Below are 27,361 nucleotides of genomic sequence, written 5' to 3'. Positions count from 1 at the left end.
AACTTCAGCATACAGAACAGCCCCTTCTGCAAAAAGCACATTAACTGTGCAGTTTAATAATGTGCCACTGAGCTGACTTGCTGTGTTAAGCTGCCTATTCATTTAGCTTTCTATTCTGTGTTCTTTCTGGCTGTCCTTCCATTAGCTCCTGACAAGTAGCACCTACTTTCTGGCCAAGAAATGAACACAAGGAGTCCCCTTTGATGCTGACGCTCCTAGAATTCAGACTACCTCTCCAGCTATCAGCTTCCCCCAATCTTCTCCCCAATGCCGCCCACAGTACATTCCCCCTGAGCTACCCTTTCTTCACCTGGCCTCCCAGCCTCAAAGAAACTCCAGACAGTCTTGCCAGCCCCAGATCTCCCACCAGAGCTTCCCAGGCCAAGGCAAATAGCTGATTTAACACTTCACTCCCCGATTTGCACACTGGATTGAATGTAGCCTTTGCAAGCCTCCTAATCGCAGCTGTGAGCTCAGCCGAGTGCCAGCCACAGCAAATTAACACACAGCGGTGCTTTTATTTGTAACGAAATATTTAGAGTGGAAAAATGCCCCTGAATTTAATAAAAGCAACACTCTGGGATTGCCAGGGATGTGTGGTATAGCCACCAAACCCCTCTCAGAATTCCCTACATCAAACTAAGCTTTCAGCCATAGCCAGCTAAATAAATGGTTTCGTAATGAAAATAATGGTGATGATGATGATGATGCATTCTGGGCATCAGCAAGTTTCAGGACTGCACAGTCAGATTACGTTATATGAAACCAAGTAAAAAAAAAATATTTTGATCTAATCATACGTTGCATTTGATTGATTAACTAGCAGATTTGGAGGAAGGGATTCTAATTGTATCTGGTATAAGAATGCAAAAGCATGACATGTTTGTGATGCCAACTTCAAAGAGGCATTACACTCCTTTCTCACACTCTTGGGGACATGCCAAACACTACATGACTACCCAGGGTGGTCCAACATGCAGCCTAAGGACCACATAGACATTTGAAACCCCTGCCAACCCATGCACTGCCTTCCCAAAGCCGGGCTCTAGGACCCTGCCAAAGCCTCATGCCTCCTTCCCAAACCCTGACAACTCACTTCCCCCGCACAGGGGCCAGGGATGGGGAACTCATCTAATTTTTGCCTTGCTCCCCGCCCCATGTGACAAGGCAGAGTGCAGCCTGCAGGTTCTGTGTCGAAGAACTCACACTCAGAATGAAAAGTTGTGCCACCCTGCTGTAGAAACTGGCAGAATAGAATTGTAGAGTTGGAAAGGACCACGATGGCCATCTGGTCCAACCAACACAGCAATCTTTTGCCCTATGTGCTCTATACATTATCACTTGTGGGGCTGCGTGCACCCTTATGGAACTGTCCAAGGTCAGCATCTGATGCCTGCTCTCTAGTGCATAGCTGTCAGGTGAGTACCATAAACAGGGCCTTTTGTGTGGTGGCTCCACATTTCTGGAATACTCTTCCCAGGAAATACACATGACCCATACTTTCTTGGCAGAAAAGCTTTAAAGGTGGTGGTGGTGTTCTTGGCTGTTAGGAGAGCTTTATAGGTGTCGATGTTGTTGTTGTTCCAGCTTACATTTGGTTGATACTATTGTGCCATTTTTTTTACCAAAAGTTCTATCTCCTGCTGCTATCTTTTAAAGTCCTTTTTTAACTGTTATTTTATAGTTATTTAATGACTTGGAATTTTAGTGTGCTGCTATTTGCCATATTTGAGGCTATAAACCCTAACGGTCCTGTTGAAGTTCTTGACTGTTTTCAAAATGGGAAGTAGCAGGCATTGGAGGGAATGAGGATCGAAATCACAGTGTACTGGGAGAGTGGAGTTAACCTCTTCCTTCCTCCCCACCACCCTCCCAATGAAAACAACACCCCAGGACGGATGTTCCCATTGGTGTAAGTAAGAGGTTTTATTTACCCTGGGACTCACAGCACCTTCAGGAGGGCAATTTTTGTCAGGACTACAGTGGGCCAGGAAAGCCTGCTGTTTTCCCAACCCAGATCCCCACCTCACCCCACCCCACCCCAGGGCCTACTATTGTTATTTTAAAAACATTTGCAAAACAGCAAATGACACAATTAATGTTGCATATACTTTGGTCCCAAGATGCTGCTTACTGAAAGCCAGTCTGTGGTAGCAGCTAGAGGGCCTAGGAGGTTAAAATTCCTGCTCAGCCATGAAGTTTACTAGGTGGCCTTGAGACAGTCACCCTTAACTTACCTCACTAGATTGTTGTGATAATAAAATGGGGGGGGGGGAGGGGGAGAAGCTTAAACTCCTTGGAAGAACTATGGGATATAAATGTACTAATAAAAAATAATATGTTTCCATCATCTAAAAACAGAAGCATTCATTGTCCCTTAAGGTTATTTGTATTTCTTTAACTGATCAGCTCATTAATTAATATTCACACGATTAATCAAATAAGATTCCTCTAAAAGAAAACTAACAACTTGGTCTGAGCTAATTTGTAATTCAGAAGCAGAAGTAATCCAAGTTGGAGCAATTTCACAGGTCCCCAGTCTGGACCGAATATATTAATGATTCTGTAGCGAGCAGAATTTTGGAGTGATGAATGATGCTATAAAGCTTGTTTGCCCCTGAGCCGTCAGCACTGTGGAAGCTTTCCCAGTGGACAGCTCCAATTAAGTCCCGACATTTTCAATGTAATGCCTGAATTAATTTGTTCAACTGACTGAAACACATTTGAAGGTGTAGGAATATGCAGAGGTTAGACCTGACACTGGACTACGAGGGAAACCGATTCCATGACACCAGTGTTGTGGAAGGGTGCTAGGAATTGGGAGGGCAGTATATAGTTGCTTCTCTGATAGACTTTGAACAAGAACTTCACACAGGGGCCTGGGAAGCTCCTTTGTACAGACTCAGGCCACTGCTCCATCTAGTTCATTACTGTCCACACTGACTGGCAGCAGCCATACCTGGAGATGCCAGGAATTGAACCTGGAAACCTTTGCATGCAAAGCAGATACTCTATACCACTGAGCCACTGCCCTTCCCCAACTCAGGAGAGCAATCAGGGAAACCCAGCCAGATGGGTGGGGTATATTATTATTATTATTATTATTATTATTATTATTATTATTTCATAGAATCACAGAATTTTTGAGTTGTAAAAGGACCACGAGGGTCATCTAGTCTAATCGCCTGCAGTGCAGGACCCTTTTGCCCAATGTGCGACTCAAACCCATGCTCTACTACTGAGCTATCCTAGCTGTCTGCTGGATGACTCACACATCCAGCAAGCCCACACACAGAACCTACATAGGTCACAATTCCAGAACAGGGTGTCTCTGTTTTGAGAAGATGCAAGTGGAATGGGTAGCTGCCTTTTCAACCACTACATGAGCTCTTCAGGTTGAAAAGGGGTATTCACAGTTAGTTGTTAGGGAGCTTACCAATCGCTTCCTTTTTTCGAATTGAAAACAGGGCCAAAGCACAGCAGAAGAAGCAGAGGGAAGGCAAAACTAGAGCCCAAAGCACGGTCCTTAAAACTGCATTTGTGCTGGATGGAGGGCAATGGGTACATGTCTAGGGATCAAGGAACTCTTTGAAAAGTTATCTCTCTTTTGCTCTTCCTTTTGATTAAAGGTCCCAACTGTTTATAGATTTTTAATCTCTTACAGAGAACGCTGCTTACTGATTCTTAATTTCAGAGAATGCCATTACTACATGATTGCCGATAAGACAGAAGTTATATTTTTGCAATGGAAACTTCAGCTAGCTTAGAAAAATGGCAAAAATGGCATGTTAACAGAGCCAGCTAGAACTGAACCTATTTTGCCAGTGCTCTGCTGTCTGTACCATATTTCCCCCACTCCAGGTGCAATCCAAAGTGCTATTTTTAACCTATAAAGTCATAAAAAGCCATTCATCCTTATATCTGAAAGAGTACCTGTTTCAATGCAAGCCTTCCCACAGTTACGATTTTGAACTGAGCCCCTGCTCTAGGTGCTCCTTTTGAGGAAAGGTGAGTGGCAGCCAGGAGCAGGGCCTTCTCAATGGTGGTGTGCCATCTATGGAACTGTGGTGGGCAGAGTACCAGACTAGGATGCACCTGCACTCAGTTACAAACTCACTGGGTGGCCTTGGGCCAGTCACTATCTCTCAGCCTAACAGGCTGGTTGTGAGGATAAACTGAAGACAGAGGTAGAACTGCATACCGTGGGCTCCTTGCAGAAAAGGCAGGCAACAAAAGTAGAAAATAAATTAACTCCCTTTCCGAGTCCTGACACCTAGGGGTGGAGGAGGAGAGGGAGGATTTAATAGTATTTTAAAGGCATACCTTGGAGATGTTGTGGGTTCAGTTCCAGACCACAGCAATAAATTGAATACTGCAAATAAAGTGAGTCACACAAATATTTTTGTTTCCCAGTGCATATAAAAGTTATGTTTGCAGTATGCTGCAGTCTATTAAGCCAGGCCCTCCTGGCTCCAGGAGGGGGGAAACCCGGCTTTAGACCTAGCCAGCTCCTCTCCCATTGCTAGAAAAGGTGTGGCGGCAGCAAGGGGCTGGGCTGGGTTGCCTGCATCTGCACCCGCATCCTCGTAAGGTGCAATATCTGCAGTGTGATAAAACAAAGTATGCCTGCATTTGATTGCAACTGCTTTCTGTGCTGCCTTTTGCTACATGATCTTTAAAAGCAATACGTCATTATTTTTATGATAATCCTGTTTAAACAAAATAAAAAAAATCCTTCCAGTAGCACCTTTAAGACCAACTAAGTTAACTTAGTTGGTCTTAAAGGTGCTACTGGAAGGATTTTTTTTATTTTGACTATGGCAGACCAACACGGCTACCTATCTGTAACTGGAACCTGTTTAAACAATTATTCTAAGCTTCCTTTGGACTCATATAGTCAAAAGGAAGGATGGCTTTAAAAAATAAAATCACGGTGTGTTTTCAGGGGGAGAGGAATGCATTGCATACGATTCATCTAGTGTGAAGATCTAACCAGTAGGCTCAAATGACACGTAAGGTGATTTTTTTATTTTTAAAAAATGGCACAGCCATCCTACAATATTAAGAGAAAACTACCCTGCTGTCTGAATGACTCTTACATAAACACAGTATTGGTAGCCTGGAACTGCTTTTGCCTGTGCTATTGCAGGAAATCCTGGCAGGTCAGTTTAGATAAGACCTGGAGCCAGGAATGGTCTAGATGCTTTCCTTCAAAAGGACACAGTTTTATTTTCCATTCTGCAGGTATAGCTGCCCAAGAGGAGTCCTTTCATCATGATCAACCCTTTTTCCTATTTCCTGTGTGCCTGAACAGCCTTGATTTGCTGAAGTCGTTCCTTGCCATGCTTTACTGCAAGGCAGTTGGAAGAGGAGGGGGAGATAAAAAGTTGTAGAAAAAGAGTGCATCCTATCACAGAGCCTCTATAAAAAGGTTTTGCAATGTTCATATTTTAAACCCAAACAAGGTCTCCCTTCCACAGATATCCCCTTCACACACATCCGCTTTTTCCCTTTTCCCTCTGGCTTGGTTCACACATCACAGTTCTGCTAAGATTCCAGAATAGATGGAAGCAATGAACTGCTTCTAATTGCAATAGAGGCCAGCTATCAATTGAGTGTAATAGTGTTTTCAAAGAGCTTGGTGTGTGTGTGTGTGTTTGCATGGGGGATTTAACGATTTTAAAGCTGGGCTGACTGCAAGCCCTGCTTTCTGCAGGAATCAGCTCCACTCAAGAGCTCTGGTCTGGAGCTTCCAAGTGGAACCAATTCTAGCAGGGCTTGCACTCCCTTAACTGTAAAGAAGGAGGACATATGGTCAGTGGGGTTCTGCTCCATTTGCAGAGCAGAGGATTTTAATTTAAGCGCAGGGCATTAATTCCTGGAGGTGCAGCTAGAACTAGACTTCTAGTTAATTTACAGCAGCTATCTAAGTTATTCTAAGAACACATTTTCAGTACTTTTTCTAGGAAAGCCATCTGACTGTAATACATTTCCTGCAAGGCACAGTTGCTAGTCTATAGGCCAAAAAAAAGTGCTAACTCAAAGGGAAGACCACACATTCAAGGAGTAAGTGGCTGGGGATTGATGCCATAATTAGAAAAATGCTTAGCAAGTGTGGAATTCTTTAGGGAATTTTATATTCCCTGTCCACCAATACTTGAGGTCAAATGCACATGGCTTTCTGTTGAATAAAAGCTTTTGTGTTTCTGTTCTTTAAGTTTGATCTATTCCAGTCTGTAGAAGACAATTTATCTTTTTTTAAAAATCAGTGTAATTACTGGGAAATCCTAATGTTTGAATTCTAACTGTGGTGTAGGAGTCCTAATTATTTCTGATATAATACACTTTGCATACTAAATATTCCTTTTATCCAGTCTTATGGTATAAAAAAAGAGGAGGATATTTTTAAACCCCTGTTAATAGAGTGGAGGAATCTGTGATCTTAAAAAAAATGTTGCTAGACTTCAGTTCCCAGCATCCCTGCCCACTGGCTAAGCTGGCTGGTGCTGATGTGAGCTAGAGTCCAACTGCATCCAGATCGTCACATATTCCTCATCCCTGGTCTATGAGGTTCAGAGAGCAGTGTGTAGATTGGTTTAATATCACTTCCCACAATTAAACTGGAAACGTACTGGCTATCTCACGGATTTGTGAAATCTGCCATCAGTGAGCAACTACTGCAAGTCAATGTTCAATCTACCAATTATTTGCACTCTCGGATCAAAACCAAAACTTTATCTGCAGCGCAAAGGACCAGCCAAGGACAGGAACTGTGGAGAAATGTCTACATCCACTTTCCCATTGTCATCTCCTGAGTGACTAAGGTGGACACAGAATAACTGTTTGCCTCTAAAAGCTACCTGAGTCATGACTGATCATTTTAGCTGAGAAACTGGAAGTTTTCTTCTCCATATCTTTCCTTTACTCCAATACCCGTTCATTCATTTTTACTACTACTACTACTACTACTACTACTACTACTACTATTTATTCAATTTATATACCACCCTTCCTCCTGAAAGAGCCTAGGGTGGCAAGCACATCAATACTACATTTTTAAAAGCAATCTAATTAAGAATAGAAACAACGATTTGATGGTTGGCAAGAACTGCATCTTTCTGCCATCAAAAGACTGGGTTTACAGGAATGTTTTAAAATTCCTCCTCAAAGTCAACAACAGAGGAGACAGACAAACCCCACAAGGGAGGGCATTCCACAAGTGTGGAACTGCCACTTAAAAGGCATTGTCACAAAGCAATGCCAATCAGGCAGTCTTCCGCTGCAGCACAACCAACAAGGCCCCACCTGCTGATCACAGGGTCAGAGATGGTTAATATTGGGGAAGGTGCTCCTTTCGATATTTAAATGCTTTTAGGGCTTTATATGCTAGTACTAACACCTTGAACATGGGCCCAGTAGCTCACTGGCAGCCTGTGTAGCACTTTCAGGACACCTGGTCCCATCAGGCTCCCCTACCATCATGCCAGCTTGCAACTGGTTGCCACAGCATCCAGGTGTGACACAGGTAAGTCAACGATCATGGAGGCAGGAGGTTTGGTCATGAACAGGCTGGTGGTCAGATGCTAGATTGGACAGATAAACCAAGGGAAGGCTAGACACCGAGGCTGCCACACTAGCCTAGAAAAAAGGATGTTATAGGGTATGACATCCCTGTTGTTTTGGAAGGTCAGCTGATCTCCTTCCACTAGGTCATTCGACACTACTCAGGGCACCAGGGCACCTGGGAGGGTCAAATGTTGAATTTACCTCAGACTCTGTTGCAACTGGAAGGTGCAAGTCCCGAAAGAATTCCACACTTGATGAGTATTTTTCCAAGTATAGCATTAATCCCTAGCCACTTATTCCTTGTTTGTGTGACCTTCTCTTTCAGTTAGCACCTTCTTTTGTCATATAGATTAGCAATGGTGCCTTACCAGAGAAGGTATTACAACAAAGATTAAACATATGTTCTTAGAACAGCTTAGCTACTGTAAATTAACTACAAGTCTAAAGCTATGGATCACCTTCACACTTGGCGACCATGCACTTAAGTCGGCACCCTCTATTTGTCAAACAGGGCAGGACCTCACTGACCTATAGAACCTAGCCTGGTCGAAGACTCAGAGCTCTTGTGCAAGAGACAACACACTAAAGGCTGGCTACTGGAGCCCCTGTTCAGGAGGACACATACACTCAAACCATGGTTTGGTTTGCTTTATTTAAAGAAACCCATCTACCATTCACAAACCATCTACCATTCTCGAAGCCACAAACATGAGTTTGACCAAACTGCGGGAGGCAGTGGAAGACAGGAGTGCCTGGCGTGCTCTGGTCCATGGGGTCATGAAGAGTCGGACACGACTAAACGACTAAACAACAACAACAACATCTACCATTCAGAAACATCATGGCAGTGTAAAAAAAAAGAAATAGAATACAAGGTTAAGATGGTGAAAGTGCATTAAATCTATCAGTAAAAGCAGCATAAACAATAACAAAAAAATGCTAAGCTTAAAAAGCCTGGCTGAATAATAGTTTTAAAAAGACTTAAGGAGGTGCTTAAAATAACAAATTGCTAGCACCTTCCTAATTTCATTGGGGTTGTAGTTCAACTCTCTGCTTATTTATCCTGCCTGTGATGAGCTGAACAGTCATCTAGGACAGGGGTCAGAAAGGTTTATCTTGCCTGGGCCTGATCGGTCCCACGGAGATCCCTCCATGGGCCAGATTGTATGAGCGTGGACGCCTGTGATTTTCGGCATCTGCGCATGTGCAGATGCAATTTCCAGCGCCACAGAAGCGAGTCCCCATGCCGCGCTGCACCGGTTTAGCACAGCACGCGAGCAGGCGGCTCGGTCAGTCAAACGAACTCCACCTTAGGTTGCTGACCCCTGATAAGCTACATTGATACAAATGATATAGGCTCAGTTGAATAGGTGCACTGCATTGAAGGAAGCCCTGCCAAACAGAAGCAGGCAGAAGATTGGGGAAAGGGTGGGGGAATCTCGAAAAGCAAGACTTGCTCAGGCCTTTGCTCTGCAGAACAGATACCACGCCACAAATATGCAAACAAAAGCTTGTGGTTATCTACCACTGAGTGGCCACAAACCAGACACCGGAAATTGGCATCCCAAAGCAGAGAGGAAACAGGGCAGAAACAAACAATGCTTTGAAGCTGCAACAAACGAGCAAAAAGATGCTATCCCCAACCCCTGCTTGCTGCATGCACATCTGGCATCGCATTGCAGCACTCGAGGGACCCTTCTCCACCAGCTGGTTCCCCTCCCAACTCCCAAAGTGAGCATGAAGCAGGACCAAGGCTGGACAATTAGAGCAGAGCTCATTTTATAGCTCACGTATTTCATTCTATGCCCTGTGACAGGCAAGACGGGAAGGAATAAAGACTAAGCTGCATTACCTGCTCTGTTTTGCTGTGGCTTCCTGACCTCCTTTGGAAAGTTTCCCCATGACAATGTTCCTCTCTAGAGGACTCTCAGTGAACCTATTGGTTAACGTATTAGAGGTTTTACTTAGAGGTTTTATTACAATCAAGAGATGTATAATTTTTTTTGGATAAATAAGTTCCAGCAGATTTCAGGCACAGCAGCTAGCCAGGTATCTGTTCACATATATCAAAGGTGGAGGACCTTCTTTGTGGGCAATCTCTGAGCCTATGTGCCAGAGACTGGGAGGCCCAGAGGCATAAAATGGATGGCGACATTCTAGCCATGCAAAAGCTGGATGCCTCTCTCGCGTGCCTCTCTCTGTCTCCCTATACTTCATTCAGGGGGATGCGGGTGGTGCTGTGGTTTAAACCACTGAGCCTCTTGGGCTTGCCGATCAGAAGGTTGGTGGTTCGAATCCCCGCAACAGGGTGAGCTCCCATTGCTCTGTCCCAGCTCCTGCCAACCTAGCAGTTCAAAAGCACACCAGTGAAAGTAGATAAATGGGTGGGAAGGTAAACGGTGTTTCCATGCGCTCTGGTTTCCATCACTGTGTTCTGTTGCACTAGAAGCAGTTTAGTTATGCTGACCACATGACCCAGAAAGCTGTCTATGGACAAATGCCGGCTCCCTCGGTCTAAAAGCGAGATGAGTGCCGCAACCCCATAGTTGCCTTTGACTGGACTTAACCATCCAGGGGTCATTTACCTTTACCCCATTCAGGCAGGTAGAGAGGATGGCTGGACACATTTCAGCCAGACAAAAGTACCTGAGGAGGGTGCAGATCAGGGCCAGTGAGGGATGTGGCCGAGAGCAAGTCCTAAGATTGTCAAGAGAGGCCAGGAGGAGCACTTCAACCACTGGAACTATGCTTCCCCACACTGACCCCACACAAGCCCTTTTCAGTGTCAGTTTTCCAGTTGTGGAATGTCTTCCCTAGTGAGTTGCGCCTGTCTCTATCATTTTCAACTTTCATGAGGAATTTGAAAATATTTCTGTTTACCCAGGGGTTTAGTGGCTGAAGAATACCGTTCCTGGCAACCTCGAGATCATTGGATGGAAGTGTGTTTTTAACTGTAATTTGCTCTTATGTTTTTAACTGTAACTGCTTTTTGTTTGTGTGTTTGTTTAATTGTAATTGTTTTTAAAACATTTTAAATATTTTTTTGCATTGTTTTTGTTTCATATTGTATATCTGCTCCTTGGAGAGGAAGAGCAGGATATAAATTAATTAATAAAATAAATCCCTTTACAGGCATATATGACAGAATCATAGAATGGTTGAAGCTATTGGTTCAAGTCCTACACTCAAGAGCAGGAGAAAACAAGTTTGTTCCCTTTTCCATGAGACACCCCTTGAGATATTTGAAGATGGCGATCATATCTCCTCTCAATCTCCTCTTTTCCAAGCTAAACATACCCAGCCCCTTCAACTGTTCCTCACAAGGCTTGGTTTCCAGATCCTTGATAATCTTGGTTGTCCTCCTCTGCACACATTCCAGCTTGTCAATATCCTTCTTCTGTGTGCATGTGTGTTTCAGCACACTGGTTTGTATCAGTTAAGGCATTTTGTTTTGTAGAACCCACCTCTTTTGCTGAATTTAATTTGTCCCAATCCATTCTGAGCGGTTTTACTTGTTTTCTAATTGTAATGGTTTTAACTGTATTTGCCACTCTATATTCTATTGTTGTAACCCACTGTGATAATAAACAAGTAACTTACACTTTGGATGCAAGGTCTCAAATATGTATATATAATCATTTGCTAGAAAACATTTCCCATTTACAGTGGTACCTCGGCTTAAGTACTTAATTCATTCCGGAGGTCCGTACTTAACCTGAAACTGTTCTTAACCTGAAGCACCACTTTAGCTAATGGGGCCTTCTACTGCCACCACGCCGCCAGAGCCCGATTTCTGTTCTTATCCTGAAGCAAAGTTCTTAACCTGAAGCACTATTTCTGGGTTAGTGGAGTCTGTAACCTGAAGCGTATGTAACCCGAGGTACCACTGTACTTCCACTGAGGAGCATAGTGTCATTTTCTTGGTCAGATATAAAGCTTCTGAAATCAAACCATGGCACAGCAATGATCATTTTCAGAAGATGACCACATGCACCCTTATGAATTTTAGCAACTGGAGCAGAAAGAGTACTTTAAACTGTAGACCCTTTTGTCCCTCTTTGCGAGATGCACAAATAGCCCTATAGTGCTTCTTTATTTATTAAAGAGAGTGGAGTTTGCAAGGCGATGCAATGCCACACAATCTTAAAGGTCAGTGCAGGCTTGACTGGTTCTCGTTACAGACCTGTAACGAACGTCCTGGAGGAGATAACTTGTTCCACCCTGCCAACATCTGAAAGCTATAAATAGGGATCCGAGGGAGAAAAACAAAAATAAAAAAGATCACACTTACTGACCCTGTTATGAAGTTTCAGACTTGGAGAACATTTCAAAGCGAACCAAAAAAAAAATTTTTTTTTTAAAAAGGCCACCCTATTTTCTCCCCCTTTAAAAATATATTCCCTTTGAAAATTCCTCCAACCTCCACCTGACTTTCTCTAATTATGTCAAGGAATAAAATTAATCTTCCCCTAGTTGTGTATGCGTGTATATCAAAGCAGAACAGAATGAAAACAAAAAGTTTACAAGCAAACAAAACAACAGCCAGACCCATTTTTCTCTGGAGGCTTTCGGAAGCCTTGACTATGTACAGCGACAATGACACAATGCTCCCTGTTCTAGCTGCAAAGTTCTACCTATGAACTCTGCAAAAGCTGTTTCATAACAGCATCCTGCACACAGTTTCTGCCACTTTGAAACCTTCCTGTCTCCGATTGCCTTATCTCTCCCGGTAATTCTAGAGCGCAATGGTTAAGGTGGAAAATGCAGGTATGCTATAACCAGTGCTTTTTTTCAAAATAAAAATAAATGTTTAGGGGTACTCTCATTTTGACTCAATAAAATCACCACTTTATAGTTCAAATTGGGGGGAAATAAATAAAGTAAAAATATAAGGTACAAAGATTCACAAAATGTTTAGGGGTATGTGTACCCCCTGCATCCCGCCAGGAAAAAAAGCACTGGCTATAACTCTTGTTGGGAGGATCATTAGCTCAGTGGAAGGTCACCTGTTTCTCATACAGCCAGTGCCAGGCTCTATCCCTTGCATCACAGGTTAAAAGGATCTGGTTGCAGATTATGGGGAAGACCTTTACTTGAGACCCTGGGGAGTCATATAGTAGTAAACACTGGGTTAGGAAAGTGAAAAGCCTGCATGCTATATGCTTAGCTCCCTATTTCTAGGCTTATGTTCAGGGCTGAACTAGATGGGGTGGTGGTAAATATGTGCTTATTTTCACATGCCTACTCTGTTCAGATATAAAGCAGGATTGAGTGTGTCTTACTTTAACAGTTAAAGAAGTATTCCGAGGACACTTCCCCAGTTATCACATACACGACATGGCAAGCAATGAGAGATGCAACAACTCCCCTCCCTTGTTGCCTTTGCCAGTTCATGACTTGTTCCTCCCTTCCCCTCTCTTTTAAGAAATTGCAGGTTATTAAAACGTTTCAGTGTGAAAAGACCTTCTCCATATTTTCCCTGAATACCTTTTTTCATGGCAGCCAATTCTGCAATAGAGATTGAAACCATCCATGTTAAATACTCTTAGGTAGGAAGGCAAAATTGGGGTAGTGGAAGGTGAAAGAAATAATCTTGGGTTCCCTTGTGCAAAACCCACCCCCATTTAAGAGGCTTCTCCAGATTTTTTTTCACCGTACAGATGTGTGCAAAGAGCCTTGTCATTCTACTTCCCTACTTTTGATAGCAGAAGTGAAATTGAACAAGGTCCCTATAAGACAGGAAATGAAAGTCATGCTATCCCTCTCTGTGTCTGGTGTGTATATATAGTCCTTCAAAAAAGAAGAAAAAAGTGGGGGTGGGGACAGCACACTTTTGCTTTTCTCTCCCAGCCCTCCTCCATCTATATAGCCTGTGTGGATTGGCTATGCGGAACTCGTAGGATCACAACAGAAATAGAATGACTATGCTGCACTCTGCAGAATTATGCATCAGGCTTTATGTTGCAAGGGATTGGAATAGATGACCTGCAGGATCCCTTCCAACTCTGCCATTTTATGATTCTGTGAAAAGAAACCAAAACACTGCATTCCTCAGAATTACAGAATCTGGCATGAAAACTTATTAGAAACAAGAGGTACTTCTAAGCAGTCGATTAAGTCTTGTTAGACTTCTGAAAGCCCTATTTTTGTTTTATGTTTCTGGCCCTCAAGAGTTGCAGAAGTAAGTTTGAGTATGTGAGAGCAACAAATGCTGCAGGATCAAAAACAGGGATTTTTGTAGCAGACATTTCAAAATGTGTGCTTTTCACATATAATCTCTATATGCACATTTCAACATTTTTAAAGAGTGTTTTAAAGAACTCACTTAATTTGTCACCATCCGTTTGTTACATGCTCACCCAATTATATAATTACACACAGCTGCAATTATACAAAGTAATTACTGGGCTCTTCTTAACAAATACAGTTTTGTTTTGTTTTTGTAATGCTGGAGTTACTCTCAGTGGGATTCATTTTTGCCTTCCCCAGTGGTTACCTATGCAAATGTTTATCCAACACAGAAGTCCTCCTATCAATATTGGTCACTAGCTTGGATGTTCTCTCTTTCTACCAATAATTAAATGCTGGATCAATATTTAAAACCTGCAGAGTGAACTAGGCCAGTGTTGGAGATCTCAGACAGCTTTCACCTCAAACCGCAGAGGTAACTGTTCCTTCCCCTTTGACAGTGCCAGATGCTTATTATCATAGTGTTAATTTACACAGCGTTCATCGTGTCGCTTCCGCTACTTAGTCAATTATTGAACATTTCAGGTAGGCTGGGAGCTGCTCTTTGCTATTTGATCCCTTACAACTGAGACTGCTGAAAGGCCTTATAAGTTAACGTAATAGCAAAACTTCAAATTTTAGGATTTTTAAATCAAGAACAAAAGAGGGACAGATTTCAATGATGCTATTTTGCCACACCTCTTAACCCAATAGAGCTACCCTGCAGCTAGGTACACCTCTAAGCAAGAAATAAGGAAATCGGCAGCCTTTAGGGAGCTTCACATTTACAGCCAATCTTTTGTTTTTAATTGTATACAATGACTTGAATTAGGGACTAAAACGTACGGAGAATGTCAGGGATTTGGTGTCTCCTCATGAACCCCCCCCCCCAATATTCTCAAATCAAGATCGCTTACTTATAGACCCCATTTCTTTATTTCGTACTGCTTCCTGAAACCATCTCTCCCAAGTACATAAATCCACATGCCAAAACCACTTGAAACGAATTACTCATCAGTTATCGGAATACCCCCAGGCTGTTCAGACAGAGAATTTTCGACTACATTAGAATTTTATTGTATTTTGGCGCTACGGTGTGGTTTTTCGTTTTCTCCCAGTCAACTCTAGTTATTGTTGCCTTTCTCATTTGTATGATTGCTGGGAACCAAGCATCACCCAAATTCCCGTCAACCCCATTATGATTTGGCAGTGGCATACCCTGGGTATTTGCTGAACTGATCCTATCGTGACTGTCACCAGGAGAAAAGCAGGCAAGAGGGTCATCCCGACATCCTGTCCCATTTCAAAATGTCAGCCCTAAAAAGTCTCCAGATGATGAGATCACAGGTCCCCTTTTTCAGAAAGGCAAAGCACCGCAATGATGAAGAATTTATTTTATCATTCTCCTAGATACGTCTGCCTCCCCTTCAGGTTAGCGTGTAAGGCCTTCCTCATTTACTGAGGTGATAATTGCAATGGAACAGGTCAGAGCCTTTCAGTTGGGGCAACAGCCATTTTAGGTATTAAAATGGTGCCATCATTTTAAGCATTTCAGTACCAACTAAACACTATTTTTTTTGAGAGGGAGGCTTTTCAAAATACAGTACAGAGGAGGTCATACTGTTAGGCAGCATGAAAAAACCAGCGTCAATCCACCAGCTGGGGACTCCATCAGGGGAAAATAAATAGTCAACTACAGTACTGTAATCTGTTGATTCTATATTTACAGAACCTGGAGGGTGGCCATTTTGATTTCCTGCCTCAGGTCTTGGGCCCTCTCCAGTGCTGATGGGTTTCTTTTTTCTTGTGGTATTTCGGCTCTTGGTTTGTGATTGTTTTTAGTTGACTACTTGAGTCCTGTAGGTATCTCTTTTATCTTTGGTACATAGATTCAGCTATTTCTCAAAGAGAAGCAGCTTGGACATTTTAAAGATAAATAAGTAAAGTCCCATATTCTAAAATTTTGAAGGAAAAAAGATCTGATGCTTTGCTCCTGTGTTGGCTCCACCACTGACAGAGATTTGGCAGGCCTCTGTACATTCCTGGATGAAACAAATTTCAAAAAAAAAATCCCACCCTAGACAATGTCATCACAACCAAGCCAAGATTTATGGGCCCAGAGAACACAAAATATACTAAAGCCACTAATTCATATTCATTACTCAAGTCTATAATTCTTAACTCACTGGATTTCCAAAAGCATCTGGGTCTGTTTGTATGACAACCTTTTCAATGGGACAATAGAAGTTTTTCTAAACCTGCACAATATTAGGTTCATGGTAGTAGTACACTGAATTAATTAGTTCAGTTAATTAATTGGCTGAAATATGACTTTGAAAAAGAATTTAGAAGGGGGAAATTCTTTGTTTTTCAGCAATGCTTGCATATATCACTGCGGGCACCATCTTGGAGGAGGCATCCCCTATTCTGTGAGACAGAGAGTAGGCAGAATTCCTCTTCTAAAACAGCACTGCTTCAATTAATCTAACTCTTATAATTGTAAGAAGTTGGTAGTGAAGCCAAACAGGCCTCATAGAGTCCATCCCCTCTCTAACAAGAAAGAAAATGTTTTAAGATATACTATAAAGCTTTCATAATGTTTAAAGGGTTGGATTTCATAACTTCTAAACAGTTTAATTTTTCTCTCCAATGTCAAGATACAGCTTTTAAAAAAATAAATAAATGAAAATGTACAATCTCTTTGATGAGCTTAGAGTGGGGAAATAACCTCTGATGTAGCTTTAATAATGCCAAAAAGAAACCAACATGTCAGGAAAACAAACTTTGCTTACAACTGCACTTTAGCCAAGAACTGGCGAGAGCTACAAAGGGAGGTTCCCTAGCCCAGCAAAACAGAGAAATGCTTGAAACGGGATAAAATAATAAAATGATGACGATGACACAAAGTCAGAGCCCTTTAACCAAATCTCATAGCAAACCTTTATTTTATAAAATGTGCAAGATGTGTGCATCAGGGTGGGGGCTGGGAGTTCTTCTTTCCAAGGGCGAGTTCTGCAGAAAAAGAACCCCCCAAAAACACTTCTGCAGTTTTGGACCAAAAGTTGCAGTTTGTGCATGGAATTGGCTGACACCAAGAATTGGTGCATGGAATTGGCTCCCCTTCTACCCACCCCCCCCAAAAGAAAAAAATCCCTGAAGCAGTTTTGAGCTTTAAACACAACTGTTCTTTAAAATGAAATGAAATGAGTGAAAGGGAAAATAACATGTAGTGTGTTTGCAATTAAAAATATAAAAAGTAGATGACTGAGGCACAGTCTTTTTATGATTCAACAATAAAAGAAGTAGGGACTATACATCTTGTTGAATTAATAGAGTTGGGCCAGGTTTTTTTTGGGGGGGGGGGTAAAGCAGATTCTACCTCCAACTGATCCTAGGGCGTCACTTGTACAAACCTCAATCACTTAAGTTCAACAGACGTTTAAAACTTTATCACTCCCTTCTGCATCATTACTGCCTGTCCTTTCAATGTATGATCTGAGCCAAACTCAGTGTTTCGTTATGGCATTCTCTGATGGTAACTGAATTTTGATTTAGGGTAGATGGGAATGAGAAAGAGGTTCACCAACAGCTCTTGTATATGAGTCACTAATTGATAAAGAAGGGGTGTTGTTTTATTGGCCAATGTGTCCACATGAAACACCATCAAGGAAAGTTTTCCTTTCTACAGAGCCCAGGATATTGCAGGCCTGCTTTCCCTGTCCTTAGCTGACCAGGAGATGCTTGAGATGCACTGAGCTACAGCTCTTCCCCAAACATGTCTCCAAGTGGGGCAGTTCCACCACTGACAGATACTTCCAACCGTAAAATATTATGCATCTTTACTCAGATGCAAGTCTCACTCGGTTTAACGGGGCTTACTACAAAGTAAATGTGCAAAGAAAGGATTGCAGCCAATGAGATCCAGACAATCAGATTCCTGAAGCACTGGAGAGGACAACTATGAGCTTTTTTAAAAGATCTGCCAGGTGAAGGAATGTGATATAGAGCCTAACTACTCCACTCCTGCAAAGTATCCACCAGTTTAGGGGAATGCCAGCAGCTCATATCCTCTTGACAAAGAAAGAAATGCTTTTTTGCCAAAGGAACATTAGCCTTAAGTGACCCGGAAGCATCAATTGTTGCAATACAGTAACCATACAGCTCTAAAGAGAGTCTCCCAAAGCTGGAAATTATTATCATCTGCATGTTCGCTCAAAAACTTTGAGAAAGGCCTCTCAGGCAGAAGACCAATGTAATATAAAAAGAAAGAGCTCAAAGCCCTGAGAACAAGCTGTCAGCTTATTCTTTTCCAGAGACAACATTGAACACAAGTGGGTGAGCCTTGCCATCTCGACTTACATCTTCTCCTGCCTCTTCTCCCAGGTGGGCAACCCTGCAGTCATGGCAGCAGAGACCAAATGGGCAAGCATAGAAGGTCAAGAATGATAAATCAGCTTTTGGTCTGTTGGTTCACACTACGGTCCTATCTCTTTTCATAATACATCTGTCGATGCTGATAATGACTGGGTGGGCTTTGAACCCATTCATCCAATACAGTATCCAATACACTCACTTTCTCTCAAGAGATTCCTTGTCTGGTTGTCGGCAGGCTCTTTTTACTCACTCTAGGTAAATGGACTAGAAAGCTAGGCAGACTCATGTAGCGCTAGGGAAAGATTTAAAAAGTAGCTTATCTTTTATTGCTTGAATTTTATTATCATTTCTGCAGCTGTGTTTTTATTATAAGTTGCTTGATTTTATAGTTAGTGATTTAACTATAAAAGGGTTTTTGTTTGTTTGGGGGTTTTTTGCTTTGTTCTAAACTGTTACTGTGATTTGGGGGGTTTAATCCATTTTCAATCAATCAATTTTTTCCCATGTTGTACACTGTTTATTGGCAGAGAATGGAGTATTATAAATCTTTTTAAAAAGAAGCAAACTTGAAAGGAGAATCAATCACTCACATCAGCTCAGGCCCGATAACATCCCTCACGCATGCCAGCTGTAAATTGAATTCTGGGGGAGGGGGATTAGAAGACTCACAGCAATTAGATTACAACTAGGGATTAGCACAAACACTTTCTACCTTACTAGAGCTTTTAATGTTGGCCTCCTGTCATGCTTTGTCATATATGTCTTCCAAGACTTAGTGAACAAAACTGCTCATACATCACCACTACAGTAATGTTTGTTCAAGATAGTTATTTTACTAGTTATCTTTACATTTTATTTTTCACTTTTATAACCCACCTTTCTTCCATCATGGAACTCAAGGCAGTATTTGGTCCTTTCCCAGGAAGTCTCCCATCCAGGCTCTGACCAGACCCAGACCTGCTTAGCTTCAGCAAGGTGGTAGCCCCATGTGTCTCCAGACCATACCCTGGTCAAGCATATGAGTGAGGGCCAAACCAATCAACTCCTACAAATACAGTTCTGAATTCTCTGCATTTGTAAGCAAATGCTCTGCTTGCGACTCTTTTCAAGGTCATCACCAGGGCTCACCACGGTGAATCTAATCACTTGAGATGACAAGATGCATGTGAGAGGCTTAATCATTGCAGCCTAGTATAATGAAAAGATCCTTGGAATTAATATGAAATGTTACAGGGAGTGGATGTAAACATTTCAGATGGCAGGTCCTCAAGGTCCAGAGGAAAGCCGTTGCCCTAAGTAGTTCCTAAAACACTTGCTTTTCCAGAAACATCAGCCCGGGATCACTCCACTTAAAAGAGAAATCACAGTAGTGCGGCTGGTGAAGAGAGAGCCAGCACTAGCTCTCCTCTTACCTGTTTTATCTGTGAGTATACTTCCTGGAAAGACGGGGAGAACCAGTCAAATTTCCTTCCTAAGTAATGGTCGCTAGGAGGACATGGCTCCTGTAGGAATGGGCAGTGCCACGTTGCTCCCCTCCCAACAACACTATTACTGCCACTTACCAGGATGGTGGTATATTATTGTGATAAGGGCAGGGCTGCACTGATGGGGGCACTGAATCGGCTCTGACAGTTCACCTGTGTTCAGCCCCAATTCTGCTGTGTGGAGGGTCGTGTCACCACCTCACTGTGCCAGCTGCCCCTGCATCTTCAGTACTTGTGTGGAACAGGAAATTTCAGCATAGTGAGCTACCCCTGCTGAGATTTCCCCTTTTACCAAATTATTAAATGCATAGGAACCTTGTCCTCTTTCACATTTGGCCGCCCAAACTGCTTGCTCCCAGGCAATCACTGAAAGCTGTTATTTTTCCAGGGGGTGTTTTCAGGGTATTCCTTTTCTTAAACGGCTTTTAATTGCTAACTGCTGCTTTAAATATTGTGTTGTAATTGTGTTTTGATCATTTTAATTGTCAAGGCATTGCTGTTTGATTTAACGTTTTTACGGTTTGTAAGTTTCCTTAGCTGTGCTGCAAACGGAAAGGTATGGCAGAAATGCTGGAAATAATGGGTTGGATCCAGGCTTAGCCATGCTCAGAGTAGACTGTTTAAAATCAAAGGGAGAACAGTCAGTCATCAATAACTTATAACTCCACTGATCTCACTGGGTTGATTCTAAGCACGGCTTAGCATAAATTGATCATATGCCAAGCGCCATCAAGCTTTTTGCGTAACATATTGTAGCTACCAAGCTGGAAGACATGCTCTTATTATTATAGTTTTATTTATTAATTTGTAACTCACCTTCGAAAGTAATTTACAAACGTATTCTTATAAACAGCTAAATAATTTTAAGAACAGTACAAAAACAAGTGTAGGCTTAATAACAATGCAGAATGAACATGTAGACAAAGACTTTTTCATCCAACTGAAAAAGCTTGTTGGAAGAAAATTGTTTCTGAAAAGCACCAGGAATGCTGTTCCACAGAATACGGGCAGCTACACTGAAAGCTCTGCTCCAAGTCACCGTGGAGTGGGCTTCAGGTATTTGGGGTATATTGGGGTCAGAACACAATGACCTACTTGATATACAAAGGATATATAACGGTCTCTGAAGTAATCTATATGGAGAGATAACATATATATATATGTATTTTAAAAAACAACAACAATGGAGCTGCCAACTTTTTTAGCAGGCTCTGCTCCTCTGCCTTAAACAGCAGCTCAATGGCAGTCTTCAGCTGATTATGATGTTTGTTTATGGCCATGTCATGAAGAGCTGCTGATCAAGCTCCTTGACAGGCCAAAGTGGAGATTTATTGCTGCTCAGTTTTTCAGTTCCTAAAAATAAACAAAACCTACACTTTAAAAAGAGTTGGTACTGGTGTGCTTTAATTTTGGGGTTGCTCATTCTCTCAAACTCAAGTATATAAATATACTTAACTGCAAAGATTTCTACATATAAAACTCACTAAGAATATCTCCAGACTGGTTACCGTTTTGCAGAAGAGATTAAAACTCACACCATAAATTTAGGTTTCTGCAATTAAAGGGGATTAAAGCAAGCTGTTGCTCTAGCACAAGAATAAGAATTCTTGGTTTAAGAATAAGACTCTATATGATTTGGAAAGTGTGGAGTGGACAAATGACTACCAGGAAGATGTATAAACACCCTGCCAGAAAATCAGGATGAACACAGGACAAACACTCATTGTTGTATAACCTCCCCATAAACAAATGTTCAAAAAAGACTGGACACAGTCTAACCACTGCATAAGCTTTGTGCAAGCAAATGAGGATGACTGCTCAGTCAATAGGTTGTCTGAAGGAAATCAAATAATTCCACGGGAAGCAGCGGGTTAAAACATGTATTTCATAGTTTTGCTTTATTTGGCGCTGAAAACTCTTAATTGGAAAGATGTGCAATCTTGCCACAGTTTAGCCTGAAAAAAACGAGTACAGTACTGTAGTGCTTTTTGAGAGCAGGGGAGGGTGGGGTGGAGAAAAAACGCTGTTACAAATATATTCATTGACTGGAAGCCACAGCATCCCCTCCGGACGAATACACCCAGGCGAGTTGTGCTGCAGTTTCACTTGAAAAGATATTTAGATTGATTTATAATTGCGAACTAGGGATTGTATTAAGAGCTTTGAATTGATGCACTAATGACTGGGGTTCTTGTAATGAGCAAATGCAGCTGCCCTTGACAATGGCCCACAGGTCTCAGTAGGCTACAAGCAGAGCTGAACAATGAGGTTAGTCTTGAACGCTTACGTGTATTAAAAAAGAAGAAGAAGGAGAAGCAGAGATTTGTTGCCAAGCCTGTTCCAGAACAGGAAACTGTCCCCCAAAAGATACACGAAGGGAGGAGGGGTGTTGCACAGAGGTAAAGAGAACAGAATCCTCTTTTATGCAACATGATCATGCCAGTGGAGAATCGGGGAAAGAACCAAACTAGTTGTGGCATTAAACATGCTAATGCAATTAACGGGCGCATGGTTTTTGTTTTTTTAATGTTTTTAAAAAAACAAACCCAGCTTTTGGGAGTCCAAGCAGTATCCAAAACGCAAGGGGTGACAAAGGAGAATTTAACCATTTCCCCCTTACTGTAGTCCCATTAAAAATCCTAATTCCGACCTGCAATTACATCAGTAGAGAAGCTTGCATTGGTGGCGGGGAAGAGTATGGAAAGGGAACAAATAGCTGCTTTATACTGAGCCATACCATTGATCTATCTAGCACAGTATTGCCTGACTGGCAGAAGCTCTCCAGGATTTCAGACAGGAGTCTCTCCCAATTTTCCTGGAGATCCCAGGGATTAAACCTGGGATCTTTCGTTTGCAAAGCAGATGCTCTTCCACTGAATTCCTTTGCTTGGGAATATGTTCTGGGAATGTCACTACAGACATGAAGGAAACTGCAGTTCAGAGAAGGGGAAGGGACCTAGGTATCTCTTGCTCTCGATGCCTAGAAGGCCAGGGCAATTAAACTGGTGTGATATGGATATAAATTGTTATTTAGAAGTGTAGATTGGCCCACCATTTCAAATCACTGCAGACCACTTCTTCAAATGGCACCCAAGACACTTTGGTACTAACCTCCTGCTACCTCGCTCCTCCGGGGGGGGGGGATGCGGGTGGCGCTGCAGTCTAAACCACTGAGCCTCTTGGGCTTGCTGATCAGAAAGACGGCGGTTTGAATCCCCACAGTGGGGTGAGCTCCCTTTGCTCTGTCCCAGCTCCTGCCAACCTAGCAGTTCGAAAGCACACCAGTGCAAGTAGATAAATAGGTACCGCTGTGGCTGGAAGGTAAACAGCGTTTCCATGCGCTCTGGTTTCCGTCACGGTATTCCGTTGCACCAGAAGCGGTTTAGTCGTGCTGGCCACATGACCCAGAAAGCTGTCTGTGGACAAACGCCAGCTCCCTCAGGCTGAAAGTGAGATGAGCGCCGCAACCCCACAGCCACCTTTTTTTTAACCTCAATCCTCCTTCTCTCTCTATCTCCCAGTAAACAGTGGTGACTCCACTTCTGAGAGGTCACGTTAGCTTCATCACCCCACAATGCAGTCTGTTACTGGTTTTATATTTTTCATTCATTCTCAACAGTTTTCGGAAATGGCCTCCCAAACAAAAATCCAGTGCTACTAAAAAATTAAGAAACCTTGTAGAAACACTTGAAACAGCCCTCACATTTGCCTGTATCATCTCATAATTTTGTTTTACTCATGTTTCACTTATCCATTTCATAAGCATTTCTTTTCTGGACCTTCTCTCCAGTTTAGCTAGCAGCAGCAGGCTGAGCGTGGGAACCCATTTCCAGAGGAAGCTGGGGAAACCACGAAGGGCAAGATGCCATCCCACAGAAAGGATGGAGGTGAAAACTATCGTGCTTTGGATCAAAGGTGCTGAAAGTGCTGAGCACACAAATTCACCCCAGAGTGGCTTCTTGGTTCTGTCACCCTAACAACAACTGAGTGACTGCCTTTCTGGTTAGCCAAGAGATACCACAGTGGCATGGACAGAGAAAGGGAAGCTGCCTTAAACTGGGTCAAGTCATTGGCCCATTTGGATCAATGGGAGATCTTGAGTCAGTCTAACCTAACTCACAGAGTGGCTGTGATGACAGAAAGAGAGGAAGAACCATGCATGTTGCCTTGAGTTTCTAAGGAAGAAAAATTGGCGAGAAATAAATGGCAAAAGCAGGAACCACATTATGCTAGGATACTACCCCCATAGCCATTGCCGACATGTTCCCTTGGTGCCAATTTACACATTGCCCCCTTACAGACACACTCTTGGCATCTTACAGAAGGCAACCACCACAATCTGTGAAACCCACAGTCTACTTGAAAAATTGCACTTCCTATATTAGAAAGCATTCGTGCACCTCCTTGTTGTCTCTGGTTTGCATATATTATGCAGGCACGACTGGTGGTATCCCGTATAGTACTACTAAGGCATTCCTTTCCCCTGGAAATGGTTCTGCAATGTTTTGGAAGCTGCCACACCTCTAATTTAAGGTTAGCTCCAGAGGCTCTCTTGGCACCAGAACCCCTTCTATTTACGACTGAGCTTTTGACGTGGCCTTAAATATACTGATGAGTGCCCAAAGCACAAGCACATTTGAGGACAGCACAAGCCACTACATCTGCTTCGGCAATTAGACCTGCTCTGCTTTGTGCTGCATGCTTATGTAAGGAATAGGGGGGCAAAGGTCCTGGTGGAGAGCCCGGGGCCTTGGCTCCAGTCCCACCCTTGGAGCAGGTCTGAGATCTGTGAAATTTAATGGCAATTAAATTCTACCTGTGGTAATAGAAAGTGAGCCAGACAACCCTACATGCTCACTGGGTGTAAAAAATGGCTTCAGCGTTATTAGTTCATATCTTAAAGGATAACCCTGCCCCTTGTATACCAGTTGCAGAAAGGACAAAAATGAGAGCATTATTATTCCTGTTCATCCCATACACCAAGAATCCCTCTGCGGCATGTCAGAAACACACACAACTCTAAGAATACTTTGGGTGTAAGGCTGCCTCCTAGGCACCATTACTTGGTGGTATGCTGTATTTATTATGTTTAGACTGATTTCCAAATAAATATTTTAATTTTAAAGTTTTCTAGTCTGCCACTTCCTGCAAGGATGCTCAAGGCAAGCAATAAAAACAGAATAAGACAAACATAATCCCTAAAAAAAACCTTGCAATATACAGTCAAATTGATAAATTAACCATTTTCTGCCTGTTTAACAGATCTAACAGGCGCAAAAGTAACAAAGGACGTAGCCGGGGGTGGGGGGAGAATGTGATTAACCTAGGGCCTTTTTAAAGAGTACAGTCTTCACCAACCACCTGAAGCAGCATCGGGATGCTAGGCAAGGTATTTCATAGGTTGGGTGCCACAAAAGAAAAGGCCCTGCTCCTAGCTGACACCAGCCTCACCTCCCTAGTTCATGAGCTTTAGATGACGATGGGCGTGTGTGAAGATAAACATACAGAAAAAGATTATTTCCAATATACCCAGGTCCTATAGTAACTATTGAAATTTTGAAGGTTAAGAGTGGGATTATGTATATGATAAGACCAAGGTGTGCATAGGGTTGGACTACAATTGTGTATCATGTATTAGAAGGCATATTTAGCATTGGGGGAGAACCTCTGAAGCTGGAAATCAGTGTTGCCACCACATTTGAGAGGTCTGTGAGCAGAGTGTGCTCTGGGACCCATCACACCATGAAGCTTCTGAGGTGGCAACACATACCTCTTCTTTCCTTCCTTCGGTTTTTCCTAGCTCATGGGGAGTTATGTTCTGAGGCACCGCACGTTTAAGTGAAATCACATATACTGGAAACACCCATTTCAAAAGCCTGAAAACAACCTCCATACCTCTGAAACCCCTAGAAAACCCCTTTTAAAAAACCAGCAGTGCCTACCAAGGCGGACATAAATGGTAGCAATCACTCCCTCCAGGCCTCAATGGTCGGTGCAATGGCTCCTGAGATTGCACTTGCAAAGGCTTGTGGGATTGCTAGATGCTGTTTTCATGCTGCCTTTGCCCTTTCTGTACTCTTTTAGGGCCGTTTTTGCCCATTTTTCTAGTCACTTCTGGGTTTGTGGCTGTGCACGGCTGCGCACATACTGAATGCGCATAAAATGGTTGTTGCCTGTACAAAATCGTGATGTAGCAGGACCAGGGGCATTCTGGGGAAATGAAGCCCTTGTGGGGGTGGGGTGTTGTGCTGCAGCCTCAGACAGCACATTTGCTATACACTTTACCCACCATGCAAAAAAGCAAAGGGAAAGGTGATGTCAGGAACTGGCAATAGCCTGGATAAGCCATAGCATTTGTCTAACCATGCCAAGCACTGGCTCCAGGCCTGCTGAAAATAAGCCCAGCCACAAGGTAAGCAGCCAAAGGAAGGGGTTGTTGAGGGCAGCAAAAGGGTTCGGTCCTCCCCTGCCCTCTGCTTCTCTGTGCAAAATTATCTCCCTGCTTCAGCTTCAAAGCTAAGTTACATTCATTTGCACAGTCTATTATGAAGCACAGTCTAATACAGATCTGCTGTAGTAACATGTAGTTTAGACTCTTTACATAGCACCTTTGAGGGCTTCAAAGAAGTAATATCAGTAATCCTTACGACAGCCCTGTAAAGTAGGTCAGTACTATTATCCCTGCATTGTAGATGATGGAACAAATTAGCTTGTGCTAAGGGTACTTCAGTGAGTTCATAACAGAGGGTGAAACGTTAACCAGGGACCTCGCGCATTTGGCCATTACACTGTGCCACTTCCCAAGAAAGAAGATGAATTGATTTCTTTTTCTACCTTGTCTTTTAAAATCCTTCTTGTATTTTGGGTCTAGTGAGTGGGCTCCTCTTCAGTTGGCATGGCTGGTGCATCTGTTTCATGCCAAATGTGGTCAGCAGAGATTTCTTTACGTTACATTAGACCATGGGTAGACAAACTAAGGTCAGTGGGCCAGATCAGGCCCAATTGCCTTCTGGATCCAGCCCGCGGACGGTCCGGGAATCGCCGTGTGGATCGCCAGCATGTGTGCGTTTCCCCCCCCCCTCCCTCACATGGCGGCAGCGGCACCTCCTCCCTCCCTCCTCCTGGCTTCTCCCCACCCTGCCTAGAGGAGGAAGGGGGCTGGGCTTTGTTGGTGCCAGCAGTAGCAGCAGTGTTCGAACGGCCGCCATTTTAAGCAGCCCCTCTCCAGAGCCCTTTCATGCGCCACTCTTTGTCCCACCGCCACCAACCTCTGCCAGTCGCAAGACACAGGTAAGCAGCCACCAGGGCTTGTAGTGCTCTTGCATTATCCCCCCCCCCAAAAAAAAATACAGTCTGGCCCCCCACAAGGTCTGAGGGACAGTGGACTGGGCCCTGCTGAAAATGTTTGCTGACCCCTGCGTTAGACAGTAAGAACTTTGCAACTTGGAAGCAGTTTTAAAAACCTTCTTATTCTGAACATCCCCAGCAAGACGGACCAGATAAAGATCAACCCCTTTCCTGTGATGGGCAGAGCAGTTGTCTAAAATGTAAAATACAGCATAGCAACAGAAGAACACACACCAATATCTAGCCACCATTGCATCCTTGCAACCAAGTTATGTTCACTAGTAAACACCTTTTGTGTAACCTAGTTTAGCAATTCTGACTGGTACTGATTGGTTCCTTGAAAGAGGCAGCAGCTTCTTCCT

The 27,361-nt window shown here is 43.0% G+C and overlaps 1 protein-coding gene and 1 long non-coding RNA gene across 3 annotated transcripts in view; both read right to left on the bottom strand.

The window, feature by feature from the left end:
- The window catches only part of PREX1 (phosphatidylinositol-3,4,5-trisphosphate dependent Rac exchange factor 1), a 227,813-nt gene that overhangs the window by 143,811 nt on the left and 56,641 nt on the right, over window positions 1–27,361 (bottom strand). The gene's annotated exons all lie outside the window — the stretch shown is intronic.
- LOC308480337 lies at window positions 15,857–22,522 on the bottom strand. Its single transcript, XR_013988055.1, has 2 exons — window positions 20,835–22,522; window positions 15,857–20,579 (listed from the first exon to the last, which is right to left on the bottom strand). It is a non-coding gene; the product is annotated as an uncharacterized lncRNA (long non-coding RNA).

Source organism: Podarcis pityusensis, assembly GCF_964106645.2.
Source record: "Podarcis pityusensis genome assembly, chromosome: 6".
In the NCBI taxonomy this organism is placed as follows: domain Eukaryota; kingdom Metazoa; phylum Chordata; class Lepidosauria; order Squamata; family Lacertidae; genus Podarcis; species Podarcis pityusensis.
This window is presented reverse-complemented; position numbering and strand designations above follow the sequence as displayed.